Source organism: Camelus dromedarius, chromosome 19 (assembly GCF_036321535.1).
Source record: "Camelus dromedarius isolate mCamDro1 chromosome 19, mCamDro1.pat, whole genome shotgun sequence".
Classification (NCBI taxonomy): Eukaryota; Metazoa; Chordata; class Mammalia; order Artiodactyla; family Camelidae; genus Camelus; species Camelus dromedarius.
This window is the reverse complement of record NC_087454.1, coordinates 17,954,836-17,974,267: the sequence shown is the minus strand read 5'-3', so window position 1 is coordinate 17,974,267 and position 19,432 is coordinate 17,954,836. Positions and strand designations below refer to the sequence as shown.

The following is a 19,432-nucleotide window of genomic DNA, read 5'->3' as shown; positions in this document are numbered from 1 at the left end:
TCTGGTTTGCAGCATGCCCCAGTACAATTCCCTCCTCTGTTAACTAATGAGCTACAACGTCAGACTCACTGGTAGAGTCTACACAGCCCACCACTGTCCTAAAAGGATATAGACTTGGAATTAGACAGGAGAAATTCTTATGCCATTCCAACTGCTGTGCTCAGCGCTATGGACGCAGAAATAAGCAGGATACCTAGCACTGGCTCTGCCCTTGGAGATTTTTGGTTTATAGTGATGAGATAGACTAAAAACTATGAATAAAATTACTCCCACATTGGGAAAGTTAGGAGAAACTACAGATGACTGGAGGCCAACAGCATATTCTTCAAATGAGAATAAAAACTGGATGTTTGAATGTGAGCAGAGATTGAAGATACGGTTTAGAAGGGAGTCTTGGCCCACACTTTTTCATATATAAGATGCAAGATAGGAGCATAGTCTATGGTAAATTGTAGTTAAAGTAAGAGGAGCTATGGAAACGTTTGATGGTGGACTGAGACCACGGTTCATGCTAGGGCTACAAAATTGCTTTAGAGTCCCAAGTGCCTGGTTTGAACTGTGAACATCAGGGAGCATGATGGGTGAGTTCAGGGAGCACTAGAGATTCCAACTGGGCTTCCACTCTCAGTATAATGGTGAGTTCTCTGCAAGATTCAGGTCGTGTCCACGTCAGAGAAGTTGCTGGTGTTAGTCTGTGGAAACTGGTTTGAAGTCTTCACGTTCACTTATGGATATTTTATTTATTTTCCCCAAACATAATACCTCTGGAAAATTCTTCTCCCCCCTTTTCTCAAGATAAAGAAATCATTAAAGCAAAGACTCATATCACTTTTTTTTTTTTTTTGGCTCTGGATTCCAGATCATGTTGAATTAAAATCTATGAAACCCCCTTCTCACAAAGGTGCCCCTAGATACATACACAATCATTTTGCAAACTATTTCAAGGTGTTTATGGAACACCTGAAGTCCATGGACCCTGACTAAGATTCTTCTGCATTTGATTTTCTCATGTAAGGTATCTAACATAGTTTTAAGTAAATAAGAAACAAATTCTATAAGTAGAAATTCAGCATCTTACTACTAAAGTAAAAATCATCTTTTAATTGTGGCTGAAAATTTCATTAATCTTAGTCTTGTAAATTAGGTCAAATTTTCATCCATGACTGAAGCAAGATACTAGTTAAACCAGTTCTCAGAGGGTTCTTGGGGTGCAAGTTCCTGATAGCATTTGGGGAGACCTGACTCAGACATAAGTAGGTCAGAAGGAATGGAGAGGAATGGGCTCATTTTTATCACAGGGTATTTGGAGTCTTACTACAGCTTCTCCTTGGCCCCTACTCTGCACTCTCCACTGAGAGGAATCCCTTAAATTCCGATCTTTATGTATCATTAAAGTAGGCATGTAAATGGAAGGTAAATGCCAGACAGCCATTTTCTTTCATGACTGTCAGTGAGTTTTCTAAATCCTATGTCACTTAAATCTAGATTCCTTGGGCTTTTCCTTGCCCACTCATGGAGGCACTAGTTATTGCCGCATCATAACTATTTCATAAACTATATTCTAGCCAGAATGTCTTACTGCTGCCTGAAAATTAAGAAATAAGGTAGGAAAGACCTCAGAGGGTTTCAGAGGGACTGAATTAGTCAAGTGCTAAAGACACACCTGGGCTACCACCCCACTGTGCTCTGAACTCATGAGTTGGCATCATATCTTCATTGTGAGTTATTTAAAAATTTTACCTGTCCTAAATATTTTACCACATATGTAAAATGCTTAGTGTTGATGGACTTCTTTATCCCTCTTTAACCCTAGGTGGCATAAAGGAAAAAAAAAAGATTTCTTGCAATCTACTTAAGTTCACATTCTAACCAAGTCTTAAAATTCTTTTTTTACCTTCTTATTAGTGTAAGAATCCACTACTGTATATTTAAGTGTCCACTATTTTTAAAAAGATAAAAGAAAAGATTAATTCTGACTGAAAAGAATATGACGTAAAAAAAAGGTAGTTTTGAAAAAAATATCAAAAGTTATGTCTAGAACTGAAAATTTAACTAATAAAAATCTAGAATTTAATTGATTTAAAAGAAGATTACTCCCAGATGAAACTTAAAGACAAGTCAGAAGAAAAGTTCTAGTTTCACGTATAGAAAGTACAATGACAGACATACACAAGTACGTAGAAGATAAAGTTAGCAGGTCTAACTAACATGCACTCATTGGAGTCCAGAAAGTTGAAGGGAGGAAAGGACAATGAAAGGGAGGAATATATGCTATGATCTGTAGGTTCACCACTAAAAGAATAATGAAAGAGTATGCCACTTTCAAGTTAATAGACAGGAAATAATAAAAATAATGTGTAGAACTATTCAATCAATACAAAAGAAGACAAGATATAAAAGGAGAACATAAAAAGGACAGGATAATGAACAAAGTGAGAATATTTGGAGGGAAAGAAAACTACACATAGTAAGATGACTATTTTAACCCAAAACATATTCAGTGATCTCTTGATTGGAATGGGAGAGAAGAGAGCTTCTGGGGTGCTGTCAAAGCTCTGTCTATTTCTTAACTTGTGTGGGACCACACAGGTATTCACTATGTGTTGAATCATTGCAGTGTGCATTTATGTCTTATTCACATTTCTACATGTGTTTTCACACACACACACAAAACAGTTTTAAAAAACCAAAAGCCCTTTCAGTCCTCAGGTTGTTTCACTGTGAGAATATGTATAGATGAGTAAAAATTGTAGCTTTGGGCTGTAATAGTGGTCCTAGGTGTCTTTGAAGCAGTTTATTCGGAGTTGATGTCCTGCCAGCACCCTCATGTGGGAGACAATTTTTTTATCTGTTTCATCACTCCACGCTCAAGTTTCATTCTCATCATGACTGTTTGCATGGTTCTCATTCACAGCCTACAGGAATCACTTTCTTTTTCTTTTCTTTTCTTTTTTTTTTTAGGAATCACCTTCTACTCCAAGTGCTATCCATGGCATGAAATGAGGTGGAGAGCTCAAGAGAACATCTGACAAAAAACACTGCTCTCCTCCAGACTCCAGCACTCTTGGACAAGTGCCATATTCAGCTGGGTTTTTGAAACACTGTTTCAAATTTATAATAAAAAGTTTCCTAAATAAACAAGGGAAGGAATAGAAAACTTTATACTATAACTGAGATACTCTGTTATAGAACCTTTTAATGGTTACTGTTTAGTGCTGATTCTTTTCTGTTCAAAGGAGCAATGTAATCCCTCAACAGTGCAATATATACATTCATTCATTGAAGACTAATTCTCAAACTCTGAACATCAGAGAGGAAGTCTCTTTAGGTCACAACCTTCATCATTGTATCTAGTATTGGACTCCAATATCCCAAACTATTTCTCATATTATTAATATTATTATTACAAATTACACAATACTTACCTTTAAAAGCTAAATGAATTGACAAACCTATTTTTAAAAAATGAACACACATTGTCCTGTCTCAAACCCTCCCCTAAGCTGAATTCAGATTTAAACTCAGTTGTTTTAGCTGCTAGTTCTGTGACTTTGGGCAAGGCACATAATCTCTCTGTGTTCCTCTTAGTTTCCTCATCTGTAAAACTAGAATCAAAAAAAGCACCTACCTCAGGAGGTTAATGAGAAAGTTTGATGAGCTCTTTGAACAGTATGTGACACCTGGTTAGCACAAATGGTTATTATTATTGCTGTCCTACTATTGCTTGATTCCTCAGTCTTAGACATTGTGCCACTTAACATCCAGGTCCTCTTGCCATCATTCTTCATCTTGCTGTTGGGCTGAGGGCTGATCATTATGATCATTATCCATGGGCTCCATTATCCTCTGGCTTCCAGTTGAGTTAAGTCAAGAGAAAACCCACAAGGGATCTGGAGGGAAGGTGAAGAGTGAGGTTGACATATTTATCCTCTGGTTCTGCTTCTCCAGAGCTCACTGCAGTCTGTCCCGACTCCTGCCAGGAAACCTCTCTGCACAGCCCTCTCCAAAGAATTCCAGGTCCTCAGGCTCCATCCTAAACTCTTCCAGTTCAAGGGTAGTGAGGTATTACTAGCTCTAGGACACCCTACTATTCTTGTCATTGCCCTGCCTTTAGTTTGGATTACCCCCCTAGGAGAGTTTTATCCAAAATGAATTTACCACATGAAAGGGAGTAACCTCTTGCATGAGATTTTCTTGCAGAATTTAGAAGTACTACAGTAGCAAAAAGGATCTTGTTCCGAGCCCATTTAAAAAAAAAAAAAAGAAAAAAAGAATCCTGTTCTATTTAAGTCTCTAAATCCAGAAACAATTCTATTAATATAGCTAGGTTTAGTCTGGCATTCACCACCTTGTGTGTTAAGAGAGAGAATGTCCTCAGGCTGTGCTTTCCTCTCTAGGGAAGGTGAAGAGGAATGAGCTTTTCCTGAGGGAATGGAGACCTTCCCAGCATCTTTTTCTTCAGCTCCTGGACCCTCCCACCCCCCTCACCCCGCACCCCGACTCAAGTAAGGTTTCAAACAGTTCTTTTAAGGCAGGGAAAGGGCAAAGCAGTTGGAAGTCATTGAAGATATTTCTGTTTTAGTGTTTGAAAGCAAATGAGGCTGACTCCAGTTTCTGAATTCCCCAAACTTCTTCCAGTCCGTTTTCAGTCCCATTGGCACTTGCAGGTCTGAGGCTACTAGGGCCACCCTCAGCTCTAAATTCCCTTTCTGCTAGTTTCTGACAAGTACTTGTGAACAGGTGTGTCGACGATGACCCTAGTGTGGCGTTCGAGGGCATAGAAAATTCGAATCTTTTATCTCAAAATTGTTCTTTGAGGAGAGTGGGAAGGGATAGACGGGATTTCAAAACTGTAGAATAGATAAACAAGATTATACTGTATAGCACAGGGATAAATACACAAAATCTTATGGTAGCTCACAGAGGAAAAAATGTGACAATGAATATATATATATTCATGTATAACTGAAAAATTGTGCTGAACACTGGAATTTGACACAACATTGTAAAATGATTATAAATCTATAAAAAATGTTAAAAAAAAAAAAAAAGAATTGTTCTTTGAATTCTATCTTCCTCCGCTGAATTTCAGTTTGCTGTGGTTGACTTATTTCACACAAGTGTGAGAAGCCCTGAACGGACATAGGGAATTCTTTGTTCCCAGACCTGACAGTTACGTACCAAAACAGCTTTCACTGTATTTTAATGCATAGGGACTAAACGCAGGGCTGCTCACTGTACTTTCAAAGGCCTTAACAAGTAGACCCTTTGTATAGGTAGTCGTGGCCGAGTGGTTAAGGCGATGGACTTGAAATCCATTGGGGTTTCCCCGCGCAGGTTCGAATCCTGCCGACTACGGTTTTAACCTCTCCTAAGCTAGACTCCTTTGCATACTTCACGCCAATGTCAACCAAAACAATCAAAACACTTGCCCGTTGCGTTTCCGTTACCTATTTCTCTTGGGTCAAACAACCTGCCCTCCAGTTCCATCGACTGTTGTGCCTGAAAGAATGACTTCAGCCTCAAAAGAATGACTAAGTCTACTACCTAATCCTGATTTGGGGAAGACAATTCCCTTTTCCTCAATCATGACAACTTGGATTTTCTCAGCATCAGTGTCACATTCCATCCTCTTCTGAGGTGGAGGTGCTTTCACTGTTACTATCTGCTCTAGGCAATTTAGGATTTACAAGACAGTATTTACTCTAATAGTTACCATTTTTGAACCCTTACTATGTCCCAGGCACTGGATTGGCATTACATGCATTATCTCACTTAATCACTGAAATAATCCTATGTTATTTTAAAGATGAAGAAACTGAAGATTGATTTGCCCAACACTGCACAGTAAAATATCTAAACCACTAGCTTTCTTAAACTTGGTTGTGAAGTCACTTTTCACAAGTAATACAGGGAACACTATTTTAGAACCAGCAGTTAGCAGACTCAAGCCTAGTGTAGTTTATACATAGAAATAATTTTAGTATCAATTCCTATTCATCAGTGACTTATTACATACATATTCTTTAAAGTGCTTTGTGTATGTTAACTTGTATAATCCTCACAGCACTCATATGAAAGAAATACTACTATTATTCTCATTTTACTAATCTGGAGACTGATGCCCAGAGGAGTAAAATAATTTGACCAGGGTTACCCAGCTTGTAAGTGGCAGAGCTGAGCTTGAACTTTGTCTGAATTTGTGTCTATAGCAAGGGAGCTCTGTATGAGAGAGCCCATTTGCTCCAAAACCTTGATAATGCTTGGTATTATCTGTCTTTTGTTATTTTATTTTAACCCTTCTAGCGGGTAAATAGTTGCGGTGGTTAGTTTTATGTATCAAACTGCTGGGCCATGATGCCCAGATATGTGCTCAACCATTAGTCTGTGTTTCTGTGATGCTTCTATGAGGGCATATTTGGATGAGATTAACATTTAAATTAGTGGACTTTGAGTAAAGCAGATTGTCTTCCATAATATGGGTGGGCCTCATCCAGTTGCATTAATAAAATAAAAGACCGGCCTCCCTTGAAAGAGGGAATCCTACAAACAGACAGCCTTCAGGCTTGAACTGCAGCATCAGCTCTTCCTAGGTGCTGGCCACTCTGCAGATTTTAGACTTCCCAACCCAACTAAATCTCCGTTACATATCCTATTGGTTTTGATCCTCTGGAGAACTCTGACTAATACAGTAGTGGAATCTAATTGTTTTACTTTTCACTTTTTCTGATGACTAATGAAGAAGATCACCCTTTTGTATGTTTATTGGTTATTTTGATATCCTCTTATGTGAATGACCTGTAGAAATCTTTTGACCACTTTTCTAATGGATTGTCTGTCCTTTCCATATTCATTTTTCTTATTCACATCTATCTGTACCTATACACGTTGAGAGTTTAACTAAGCTACTCCATAGTATTACTGCCTTAGCATCCAATTTGTTTGGCCAAGTGACCTGCAGGGACTTTGAACTTAATACTAGCCCTCTCATGCAAGCCCTAGATAGCAGCCTACAGAGTCACAAGCAAATGTAAATTCCTGATATGATCTCCCCAACAGCCCTTGTGATCAACAGTCATCCCTGCCTCCCAGGGCCATTCCCTTTTACACCTCTTAGATTAGACCCCTTTGGAGCTTACCAAAACCTCTGTCTTTTGGTTTGAATTGACCAATCTGGCCTTAGCCTGGGAGCCCCAAAACAGTTCAACCACAGGCCCTAATAAGACATGTACCCCAAGTTCTATCACTCTGTCTATACTCTGCCTAGGCCTCCCCACGTGGTCCCTTGAAGTGTGCAGTGTACTTCCTCCTGGCAATAATAAACTCCCCTATTTTAAATTCTCTTGTAGTCTGTGGTTGAACTTGACTGACTCACCATCTGGCACCCTGTGTTCTACTTAACAAATGCTAATTTAACAAAATCATAATAATGCATCTATATCTGAATCTATATTCTGGATCCAGTTTTTCATTAGGTATATGTAATACAAATATATTCTCTAAGATTTCCCTTCTACTTGCTTACTGGTGACTAGTAATGAACAATAGTTTCCAATGTTGAAGTCTAATATATAAATACAGCTTTTCTTTTGTGGTGACTGCTTTTTATGCTCTGTTTTAGAAATTCTTGTATACTCCAAAGTCATGAAAATATTATCCTAAGTTATCTTTCAGAAGTATGGCTTTCCCTTTTATGTTTAAATATACATTTCATCTGATTGAGTCTTTTGTATGTTGTGATTCATTTATTTCTGTAATAGCCAATTGAACAACCAATTTATTGAATTTCGATTTATTGAAAAGTATTGTCTTTCCCTAGTGCACAGCAGTGTCACCCTTGTTTTAAATCAAGTGACTGTGTAAGTGGGTCTGTTCAGGATGCATTCTTCTGTTCCATTAGTTTATTTATCCATCCCTGAGGGTTCTTTTTTTTTTTTTTTTTTTCTTTCAGAAAGCTTCAATTTATAAAGTCTGATGTACATTCACAAGCACATTACTTGGAGCTTCAGATCTTGTTGAAAGCATCAATGTTGACACTCACATATCCCTAGAACTTGGGAATCTTCTCTTCCCTCAAGTCTGGTATCACTTTGTCTTCTTCCTCCACACATTTTATATGCGTCCGGGGGGCATTGTTTGGAGTTGCCCAGACCAGCCAGCTCAGCTAAATGGAGCAAAAATGAGCCCCCAGCCGCGTAAGCTTTGTTGGTATCATCATTTCAGGGTTTGAAGTCTCGGAGGATGGAGGACTCAAACATGGGCTCTTTGACCCTATTCTTGTCACTTTGCCCCAGTAGTTCTTTCTGCATGCAAATGAAAAACCGTTGCCAGACAACCATATTTTTAACTCTCAATGAGCATTCTAAGTCCTGTGTTACTTAAACCTTGATTCTCCTCTTGGCCTTAAAGAAGCTGTGGCTTTGACAGTTTAGAATTGCGCTGAAATGTTTCTCTGATCAGAGCAGCCAGGACTAGAAGTGACGGAAGCCGAGGAGGGTACGATTGTTGTGAAGAACTGACAGGTTCCGGTGCAGTTCAGTTCTCAGTCCCAGAGCCCAGTAGTGGCCATCGCAGAATGCACTCCAAAATTCAGAAGCCGCAGCAACTGCCACAGAATCTGAGGTCCACTACTCAAGACTGCTGATGAGAGTGAGTTCAGCAGTTTTCATATTAAACAAAGACGGAATGTAATACTTGATTCTAGGAAGGGACAAGATAATAGCGGGGAATTCCAAAATGGGTGACAAGACAGAAAATTGGACACAACCTCCCCGTCGGGGAATCGAACCCCGGTCTCCCGCGTGACAGGCGGGGATACTCACCACTATACTAACGAGGAAGGATCCTGCTAAACGTCCTTTAAGACATCTGATAAACACAAATACTACTGTCCACGTCCTTTCAGCCTACAGATTTGTGTTCTACTAGGTTGATTAATCTTTCGCAGCTCTAAGTCTGAACTTCCTCGGACTCTTCCTCAACCAACCAAGTCTCGCTCCAGCCCTTCTCTCGGCCCTCTCGCTCCACCCACCTCCGCCCTAGAGGCCCAGCAGGACACCTGCTCTTTTGACAGTGGTGGCGTCAGTTTCTTTGACGGTGTTTCTCGTACTAGATTTGTAAGCAACGAATCCAGGCTACCAAAGTAGTCAAACTATCGATATCACGGAACCTCTCTGCTAACTGACCGAAGACTACGACCTAGGAAACGAGGCTCATGTCCGTGGGGGAAGAAAAAACTATAAAAAGTTGAAAATATAGGCTTCAAGTAGGTTTGAAAGGCAGGGAAACTCAAGGTGACCCAGAGAACTGTGTGACGGCTCAGCTGACGGCAAAATGATTAAGGCTCTAATTATGCCAGTTTTAATTTTAATTTTTAAAAAAGTAATGGAGTAATAACTTCCATTCCCCATAGCCGTGTAATTTCAGCTTGGGCAAAGAGCAGAACAAGTTAGGCAAGGATCTTGTACGTCATGGCTCCGTTTTAATTTTTTTCTCTCGGCTGAGAAATTCCCAATTATTTTCACTTGGTAAAAGGCAACCATCGTAGTCGGCAGGATTCGAACCTGCGCGGGGAGACCCCAATGGATTTCTAGTCCATCGCCTTAACCACTCGGCCACGACTACACGACTCTTAACTGTTTTTTTCAAACTATAGACAAAATTGCAAACTAGGGTAAACATTGCCCGGTGTACAAGAAAGTAGGTTTTTGAGAGTTGAACACAAACCTTCAGATAATATAAGGATTTAATAAAAAAAAATTTTTTTAAAGGCCAGGCTCTCATACCACCTAGGCAACTGAGAGCACTGGCATGAGAGTCCTCACTGCATGATCATCGGCTTTTCAGGCAAACAAGTTATTTCAGTAAATACTGAGAGAAAGCCTTCCGGCTCTGGAGACTAGGCTGTGATCTAAGATTGGACTACAGAGTGTCCACAACTAGAACTAAATTTTGCTTACTCCGAGGTGGTCACGTCCTAACTTTCAACCCCCATTGACCCCTTGCTTTTGAACGACTCATCGCTCTGTATCACAAGAATAAACCCTACTTGGTCAAGGCATATCATCCTTTTTAATAATTGCTCAATTCAATTTGCTAAAATTTATTAAGAGTATTTGCAACTATTTCATGGAGAAACATTGGTCTGTAGTTTGTTTTTCTCAAACTGTCATCTGGATTAGATATCAGGGTAATGTTGACCTCATAAAATCAATAAAAAAGTGTTTCCTTTTCTATTTTTTGGAAAAGTTTATGTAGCTGTGGTGGTATTCCTCCTTTCAACATTTGGTAGAATTCACCAATAAAGCCATCTGGGCCTAGATTTTCTTCGTGTGAATGTTAATTACAAATTCTATTTTTAATAGGTATATGACAATTCAGACTATTTCTTATTGAGTGAGCTTTAGTATTTTGTGTCTTTTGAGAAATTGATACATTTTATCTAATTTGTCAAATTAATTGGCATTATGTTTATTCACAATATTCTTTTGTTGTCTGTAGAATGTGGGTAAATGTTCCCTCTTTCCTTCCTGATACTGGTAATTTGTAATTTTTTTTCTCCTGATAAGTCTGGCTAGAAATTGATACTACTCACCATTCAAAGAACCAGATTATGAATTTCATTGATTTTCTTACTGTTTTCCTGTTTTGTTTGATTGATTTTTGTTCTTCTCTTTAATATTTCTTTCATTCTGCTTACTTTGAGTTTAATTTCCTCTTTTTCTAGTTTCTTAAGGTGGAAGTATAGGTAATTGATTTGATAACTTTGTTCTTTTATAATTTAAGCATTCCTTGCTGTACATTGCTCTCTATACAAAACTTTAGCGGCATCCAAGGCATTTTGTTATATTTTATTTTTATTTTATTTTAGCTAAAAAGTTAAATTTCCTTTGTGATGTATTATTAGGTCCATAGATTATTTTGAAGTATTTTGCTTAATTCCTGTTACTGCTTTCTGGTTTAATTTTGTTGCATTCGAGAGAATATATTGTCTATGATTTCAATCCTTTTAAACTTAATGGGATTCTTTTATAGCATAAATTATGTCTGTCTTGGTGAGTATTCCAGGTGCACTTGAAAATAATGTATTCTGCTGTTGTTCTCATTTGTTTCTCATTTGTTTTTCTTCCCCCAAGTTTCAAAGTTAGTCACTGTCTGATGTTGCTTACAGTCTGAAGAACCTTGTTGCATATACTTTATTCAGTTTTCTAGTTTAAAGTGGGAGAGTAAGTCCCGTCCCAGTTACTTCACCATGGTGGAAAACAGAAGTCCTTCTGGCATTGATCATTGTAAGTCAACAAGTTTGATTTTAAATCTTGGTGGAATATCACCCTTTCCTTTGTGTAGGGTTTATCCATTCTTTTTATACATGATCCTCTTCTTGAATATACACATTGCTGCAACTAATTTTGTTCCTGTAAAGACTGAGAGTTAACAATTGGAACAAGTTCATGAAAAAAAATGCAGCCAGGGTTCAATAATAGAATTAGAACCACTGGGATGGATATATACATTCCAAATATACATGAGATTTGTAGGAATTGAAGAAATAGTCTCTATAATGCTGAAGCTTGAAGGAAAGTCATCAAGAAGGGAAGATGGATGGAAGGTGGGAACGATTAGAAGAAGCTGGAACCCACAAGCATGAACTGGAACCCCATGTGATGGACTGAAATCTGTGTCAGCTCTGGTTGCTTCTGACTTTGGTGGTGTAGGTGTCTTTCAGAAGCTAGAGCTTCATTTGGAGCCAAACACACATTTGGCCCAGAAATGAAGGAGGCAGAAAGAGGATCCAGAGGGGAAAGTGAGTTGATTGCAGGCCTAACTGCTGCCTCATGACAAGGTAAGTCAGCAGAGGAGGTAATGTGAACTACAAAATGGCTTCTACTTGACCTTCTCCCTCCAAATCTCCTTCAAGAATATCTCTTGGGGACCATCCAACAAGAAACACACAGAAAGGGAATTCTAGGGAATGTATTCAATCTGGCTAAGTGGGTATCATAGATAAGAAGACAATGTATTGGTATTTACTTATATATAATAACCAATAGTTTACTGTCTTAATTACTGCAGATTTATAAGTAATTACATATGTCTTGATATATGTATTGTGTAAGTCCTCCAATTTTGCTACCTTCTTCAACATTTTCTTGTTTTTTTAAGTTGCTCTACATATCCAAATGTGTTTTTGAAACCCTGAGCTAACTTTCATAAAATACATATTTGGAGGCTGATTGGGATTTTATTGAATCTATTGATTAATATGGAAATAGTTGTCATCTTGACAAAATTGAATCTTTCAGGAAAATAAACATAGTGTTTTTCTCCATTTAATTTCTGCCAGTAATATTTTGTAGGCTTCATGCATATCTTCTGTTAGATTTATTCCTAGACATTTAAGATTTTGCTGCAAATGGAATATTTAAATTTTAATTTCCACTTGTTATATATATTTACATTTTGTATATGGTCTGTAATGAAAAGAAAAAACAGAGACAATATTTAATCTTAGCTGAAACTGATCATCTAGCTATTACTTCAAATGTGAAGTAGAGAGACTGAAGAAATAATTTAGTGAATAATTCTGTTGTACAATGTCACTCTTTTATATTTTAACCACTAACATTTAAATAATATAATGGTAATAATTAATGTGTAAATTAAAATGTTGATTAAATTTTCAGGGTTTTTTTATATCCTAGAAGGGTGTTTTCTTCATTATGAATTTTGATAATAACTTCACAGAAAAGCTGATATAAACCTCAACCATACAATGCACTTCTTATATTTTCACCTGATACAAAATCATTAGACACCCAACATGATTTTATTATAGTGACACCCTCCAACCATGCATGATACTGCTGTGTAATACTTCCATCTTTTACCTATGTCCTAAATATCAGTCATTATTAAAAATAATGTTTACTTCCTTGCTTACCATAGAATTTTGCATACTATTCTTTTATTAGGCCTAAATTTATATTTAATAATTTACTTATCATTTATGTTGTATCTAATGTTCAAATTGAATTTGGTTTTATTTCAATAAATGTATCTTCATTTATTGTTCTATTGGTTTCTTTTCCTCTTTCAACATTTTATTTTGACATAATTTCAAATTTATAAAAAGTGCAAGGATAATACAAAAATTTTTAATAAATCCTTTACCTAGACTCACCACATATTAACAATTTATCACATGTGCCTTATTTTTCTTGACAGATGGACTTAGACAGATTCACATATGTATAATTTTTTTCTTATCTATTGAGAATAAGTTTCAGACAAGACGTTCCTTTACCCTTAAATATTTCACTGTGTATTTTCTAAAAACAGAGACTTTCTCTTTCCTAACCATGGAACAAATATAAAATCAGGATTAAAACTCTTACTTAATCTACAGACCTTATTAATGTTTTACTATCTGTGTGAATCCTTTATTTGAAGAAAAATACATTGCATTCAGTTGTCATGTCTCTTTAGTCCTTTGATCTGGAAGAGTTCCTCAAACTTACTCATTTATTTCATTGACATTTTGAAAAGTCAGGTCAGATATTTTGTAGGATGTCCCCTCAATTTGTTTCAAGTTGATGTTTCCTGGGAGTTAAATTCAAGTTATGCGTTTTTAACAGGAATACCACACAAGTGAGATTGTGTCCTTTGCAGTTCATCATATAGAGATGCACATGATGTTGAATGTCCTGATACTCCAAATGCTAACTATGATCAATTGACTAAGGTGGCATCTTTCAAGTTTCTTCACCGCTGAGCTACTATTTTCCTTCCGTGTTACTTATCACATGATCTATTCTGTTCACTTCTTTTTCATTATATTTGATTGCCTTGAAAAGAATAAGTTAAAAGGAGAAGAAACTTAATATTTGAATAGAAGAACAAGAACAGTTTGTCAAAGCCACGAAATTCAGAAAGATGACTTAACTATCCTGTCTGGGAACTGAACCCTGTATTGCAGGTAACAGACATGTGCACATGTACTAAAGGAAAAGCACATTATACTAAAGGAAAAGCACACAGTGGAAAGTACCTCTCTTTTCACCTGTATAATAGACTTTTGGACTGGGTCATCTAGTGAGACATTATTGGTTTGCTTGCTGGTGTGACGATGCTTACTAGAATCATACATGGTTCTCAGGTTCGATACCTTGCAAACAAAACAGTGAATCAAGGATTTCATGGAGTTTACCTTTCTAAGTAAGATATATCTTTTTGTGTTCTCTCAAAATGTAATTCTGTGGAGTAGAAAATCCGGGGTTTTCAACGACAGGAACCCTGCCAAGTATAGCTTGGAGTTGTTTTTGTTTTTGTTTTGTTTTGTTTTGTTTTTTGCCTATGTAGGCAATTAAAAAAAAAAAATCATCACACTACAGGGGCTGCGTGCACCACAGCAGGACAAGTTTAGTCAAGAAGTCTGCACTGTCCTAGTGAGAAATGTTGTTTCTTTCTGAGTAACTTCGTATTGTCAAACTGATCAGTTGAGGTAATGAAGGAAAAACAACCCGTAGTCGGCAGGATTCGAACCTGCGCGGGGAAACCCCAATGGATTTCTAATCCATCGCCTTAACCACTCGGCCACGACTACATCTGTGGGATGAAGGTGCAGCGACATGAACCACGTGGCAGGCTAAAAACAGATGGGTAGAAGCCTGTATCCTTGGTGAATTTAGTGGAAACGCTGAAGTGAAACGAGAATTAGGAAGGAAGGCCAACCCGGGAATCTTGAGCACTGAAATGAGAGACCGAGCCCTCACCGCATGAGCGTTAGCTTTACCAGGAAACTGCAGATAACACACTCCGGGACGCTGCCTGCTGGGGGTGGGGGTGGGGGGACCGTGCAGACCTTTGCGGGGTTCTATAATCCCCACCATTGGCACCAAACCTAGCCCAAACCGAGGGGAAGTCAGGACCTAACCGTGTTCTAGTCCAGAATGTTCGGGCTTCCCGAAGCCCAAGGTTCCTCTATGAAGAACTCTGTATGAGTTGGGTTCCAGGCAGAAATTTGCTTCCGCTGATTTGTGTCCCAGGTGGACAGCGCGAAAAATGATGAGGAAAGCAGCCTTGGTATTCCCTCTCCATGATATTGCTAAAACTTCAGGCTCATAATCTGGTTTGATTCTTGGACGACGCAGGGGCTATTTCTTTCTAAATTTAACCAACGCAATAGTTTGTTTGTTTGTTTGTTTTGTCTCCTTATATTTCGACCTTAGTTTCTCAGTCAGTGTTTTCCGAAGTCCTGAAACTGATTTTGTCTAACCTGCTTAGAAGGTTTTAATCTAATTTTTAGAAGAAGGTAAAGGACAAGGACAAGGAGGAGGATAAAGAAGAGGAGGAGAAACCCAAGACAGAGGGATCTGTCGTGCAGTCCAAAGGGGGATGAGGAGGAGAGGGAGGGAGCAGTGTGGTGAAGAGAAGAGTGAAGCGGGGAGCGCCTTGAAGAGGGATTGCTTTTCCCCTGAGATAAAATTAACTCTAAGAAACCCCAAGGTTTAATGGAAAGGTGTCTGCTCTGAGATGAATATTAAAGCTGAATTTTGGGTAGAGAAGTCATATTCCAAATTTAGCTGAGCAGCCTAGTACTCGAACTGTCTTTCCTATCAAAATGAAAATCAAAATGAAAGTCTCGCAAACATTCTTTAAAAATCATGGCAAGTTCATTTGCAGCAACTTGGATGTTCCTGGAGAATGTCATTCTAAGTGAAGTAAGCCAGAAAGAGAAAGAAAAATACCATATGAGATTGCTCATATGTGGAATCTAAAAAAAAACAAAAACAAAGCATAAATACAAAACAGAAATAGACTCATGGACATAGAATACAAACTTGTGGTTGCCAGGGAGGCGAGGGGTGGGGTGGGGTGGGAAGGGACAGACTGGGATTTCAAAATGCATAATAGATAAACAAGATTATACTGTATAGCACAGGGAAATATATACAAGATCTTATGGTAGCTCACAGCGAAAAAAAATGTGACAATGAATATATATATATGTTCATGTATAACTGAAAAATTGTGCTGTACACTGGGATTTGACACAACATTGTAAAATGAGTATAACTCAATAAAAAAAAAGTTTAAAAAAATCATGGCAAGTTATACCACAACTAATTGCAATTTGAAAGTAAAAAATAAGTTGTGATACATGTGTTGCTATAATTAGTCATATCACTGCCCTTTTATTTGGTCTACACATTTTTAACAAACCTATAATATTTCAAGTAAATTTCTTTGAGACTCTGGATTGAAGGAAGTTAAATACTGAAGAAAAAACAAACGTTTTACGTTTTCAAAAATCTCAGCCAAAAAAAAAAAAAAAAAAAAAAAAGATGGCTGTGATTAAGGTGAAATGAATTTAATCAATTTTCTTTTTTTCACTTAGAATAAAATAAACAGAGATCCTTGAAAGTTTCAACCTTGTTTATTTTCCTCTCCATTAATATGTGTGGACTGAAAAGAAAAAGCATGGTAGAATAAGCTCAGATAAAAGAAATGAATCTGAGTTCATCTTCATGAAACAAAATCATTCTACCCATTTTAGTCCCAAACTGGAAACAATCCAAAATCTGTCAGCAATAGAAAAGATAAATGATTGCTTTTTATACAAAGGAATAGGAGAGCAATGAGAATAAATGAATTTCAAATACACACAAATTGAGAGTATCTCACAAACGGAGTATCGAAGTGATGCCAGACATAAAGGCATACATATCTCATGATTCTGTTTATATATAGTTGGAAACAGGCAAAACAAGTCAGAAAGGTGAGTATTAAAAGTAGTTACGACTGAGAAAGTCTATGATCTCCAGCCTGCTGGAGATGCGGGGAATGGTTCTGTTTCTCATTCTGGGTGCTAGCTACCTAAGTGTGTTCACTTTGTGGAAATTTCTTGAGCTGTAAAATTATGGTTTATGAATTTTTCTGTATCAATATTTCATTATATTATGTGTCAATAAAATTTTACTTAAAAACAGAAAGTCTCAAAGTAAAAGGGGATTAATAAAGAATACAAAAGCTTACAGAATTTTTGGCACAGAGGGATGAAGGAAAGTGCCAGCTCTAATCCAACCCAGAGGAAATGATTCCTGTAACAACCTTGTAGAAATAGTCTCCCAGAGCATCTGCTATTGTCTCTACAATGAAGAAAATAGGAAATAAAAATGCTGCTGCTGGAATCGTTGATTTCAGGCATCTATTGCCTGAACTGTAGTGTAGAGATCTGGAGGCCTCTGCAATAGCAGTGTTCTCTCTAGGGCTGTGGCTCTCAAAATTTAGTATAAAACCTATCTATCATGATGGAAATTAAGTCAGCCAGGGATTTGTGCCCAGGTCTTAATTTATAAAGGTGAGTGGGAGATGACAGTTGGAGGCCAAAGACATCATTGAAGTAAACTTTAATGTTACTCACAGTTTCCCCAGAAACAGTTCCTCTAGAAAGGAGAAATCACATAGGGCCACAGTGAGGAAGTGGGGAGCAGCAGTGTTGGTTAGGAGGCAGGAAAGAGTAAGGGAAAGGCACAAACTACAGTCTACATTGGGATTTCCATAGGAAAAGAAAGGCAGGTCAGAGTAAACAGTTTAAGATTAGCTACTTTTACTAATTCCAGTGAACTTAAGGGGCATAGACCCTGTGCCTGGGTATCTAGTACCTGGCCCTGGGCTTATTTAGGGCAGGAGAAACATTGGCTTGTTGTGTGAGAGTTAGATAAAGGAGGTGGTTCATTATGTGGGCTCTGGATAGCAGGAAATGTAAACAGCTCTGGTGGTTAATTTGGCCCTGTGATTAATGGGTACCAAATAGAATCTAAGAAAACACAGAACAGTCAGAAAGCAATTTACATTTCTAGGCAAGTTGCCAAATGCTGCTGCTGGTGCTGGTCTGGGGACAGACTTTGAGATCCACATGTTCTGGGTGGAGTATGCCATATCCCTTAGATGTGAATTAGCAAAACAACTGATGCCCCTCACCTTGGATTCCTCTGCAGAAAATCCCAATGTGTCCATGACAATGCTTGTCAGCACAAAACAACAGAAGTAGATGCCTTATTTACACATTTGAAAACTCTGAGACAGCTTAAATCACATCTAGCTGCAAGGGAGTTAGGAAAATGTAGTTTTAACATTCAAACCTCCGTAGTACAGGAAGGCTCACTTGGAAGAGATAGAAATAGGTGATTACTGGCAATCTACTAAACCCTGTACAGACATTGAAACTGAAATGTTCTGTCAAAAAAACCAGAGGCCCTTCCCAGAGGATTAAAAATAATGTGCCTATATTTCACTGAGAGGAAGCTGACTGACACTGTCCTTGAAAGAGGACCCCTCATTGTTAGTGACGAGCTTATCAGCCATTGTACCAAGAGATACTACCCAGATTTCCACCATCTGATTTACTACCTCTAGTCCTCCTTTTTTCTTATTGATTTTAAGAAGTTCTGTATATATTCTAGACATAAATCTTTTGTCAGATATATTTACTACAAACATCTCCCACTCTATCTTTACACATTGTTAGTGTGTCTTTGGATGTACAGAAGTTCTTAAGTTTAAAGAAGTCCAATTTATCAATCTTTTTATGGTTGTTGCTTTTTGTGATTATTAAACAGGAAATCCTTAGCAACCTAAAATTCATGAAGATAATTTCCTATTTTCTTCTGTAACTTTTATTACTTTACCTTGCACTTTTAGGTCTTGAATCCATCTTGAATTAGTTTAGGGAATAGTTTACCGAAGAGGCCAATGTCCACATGGTTTTTCTTTGTATACCCAGTTGACCCAGAACCACCTTCTGAAAAATCTATCATTCTCCCCCTTGAATTGCAGTGACATTTTGTTTCATGTATGTGGTTTTGTATGGGCATATCTATTTTGTTCCAATGATCTCTTTGTTTATCTTCATGCCAGTAATACCTTTTATTAATCAGTATAGCTTTAGAATAAGTCTTGTTATGTAGGAATAGAAGTTCTCCAGATTTGTTCTTCCTCTGCAAGATTTCCTTGATTATTCTAGGTCCTTTCCACCTGCACATATATTTTAGAGACAGTTTATCAATTCTATCAGAAGTCCTCTTTGAGCATTTTATTTCAAATACATCAAATCTGAGTCCTCCAATTAATGAATATGATATATCTTTTCATCTATTTAGATATTATTAAAAATATTCTGCACAGTGATTTGGAGCTATTAATATAGCACTCTTGCACATTTTGATTACATTTAGTATTGTATTTATTATTAGGATATTGATAGTTCTCCTGCTATTGTAAATGACAAAAAATTGTCTATTTTTGCCAGTATATATGAATACATCATATAGTTAAATATGGGATTTTGTATCCAGTAAACTTGTTATTTTTACTTTTAATTAAATTATTAATTCTAATAATTTATAGATTTGGGGGGATTTTCCAAGCACTT

General features: G+C 37.5%; 4 non-coding genes across 4 annotated transcripts; 1 reads left to right on the top strand and 3 right to left on the bottom strand.

Moving 5' to 3' along the window:
• Nucleotides 1-5,276: 5,276 nt before the first annotated feature.
• TRNAS-UGA (transfer RNA serine (anticodon UGA)) lies at nt 5,277-5,358 on the top strand. Its single transcript has one exon. It is a non-coding gene; the product is annotated as a tRNA-Ser (tRNA).
• Nucleotides 5,359-8,767: 3,409 nt separating this feature from the next.
• Nucleotides 8,768-8,839, bottom strand: TRNAD-GUC (transfer RNA aspartic acid (anticodon GUC)). The gene has a single exon. It is a non-coding gene; the product is annotated as a tRNA-Asp (tRNA).
• A 703-nt stretch (nt 8,840-9,542) lies between these two features.
• TRNAS-AGA (transfer RNA serine (anticodon AGA)) lies at nt 9,543-9,624 on the bottom strand. The gene has a single exon. It is a non-coding gene; the product is annotated as a tRNA-Ser (tRNA).
• Nucleotides 9,625-14,520: 4,896 nt separating this feature from the next.
• On the bottom strand, nt 14,521-14,602 carry TRNAS-AGA (transfer RNA serine (anticodon AGA)). The gene has a single exon. It is a non-coding gene; the product is annotated as a tRNA-Ser (tRNA).
• Between the last annotated feature and the right edge of the window lie 4,830 nt (nt 14,603-19,432).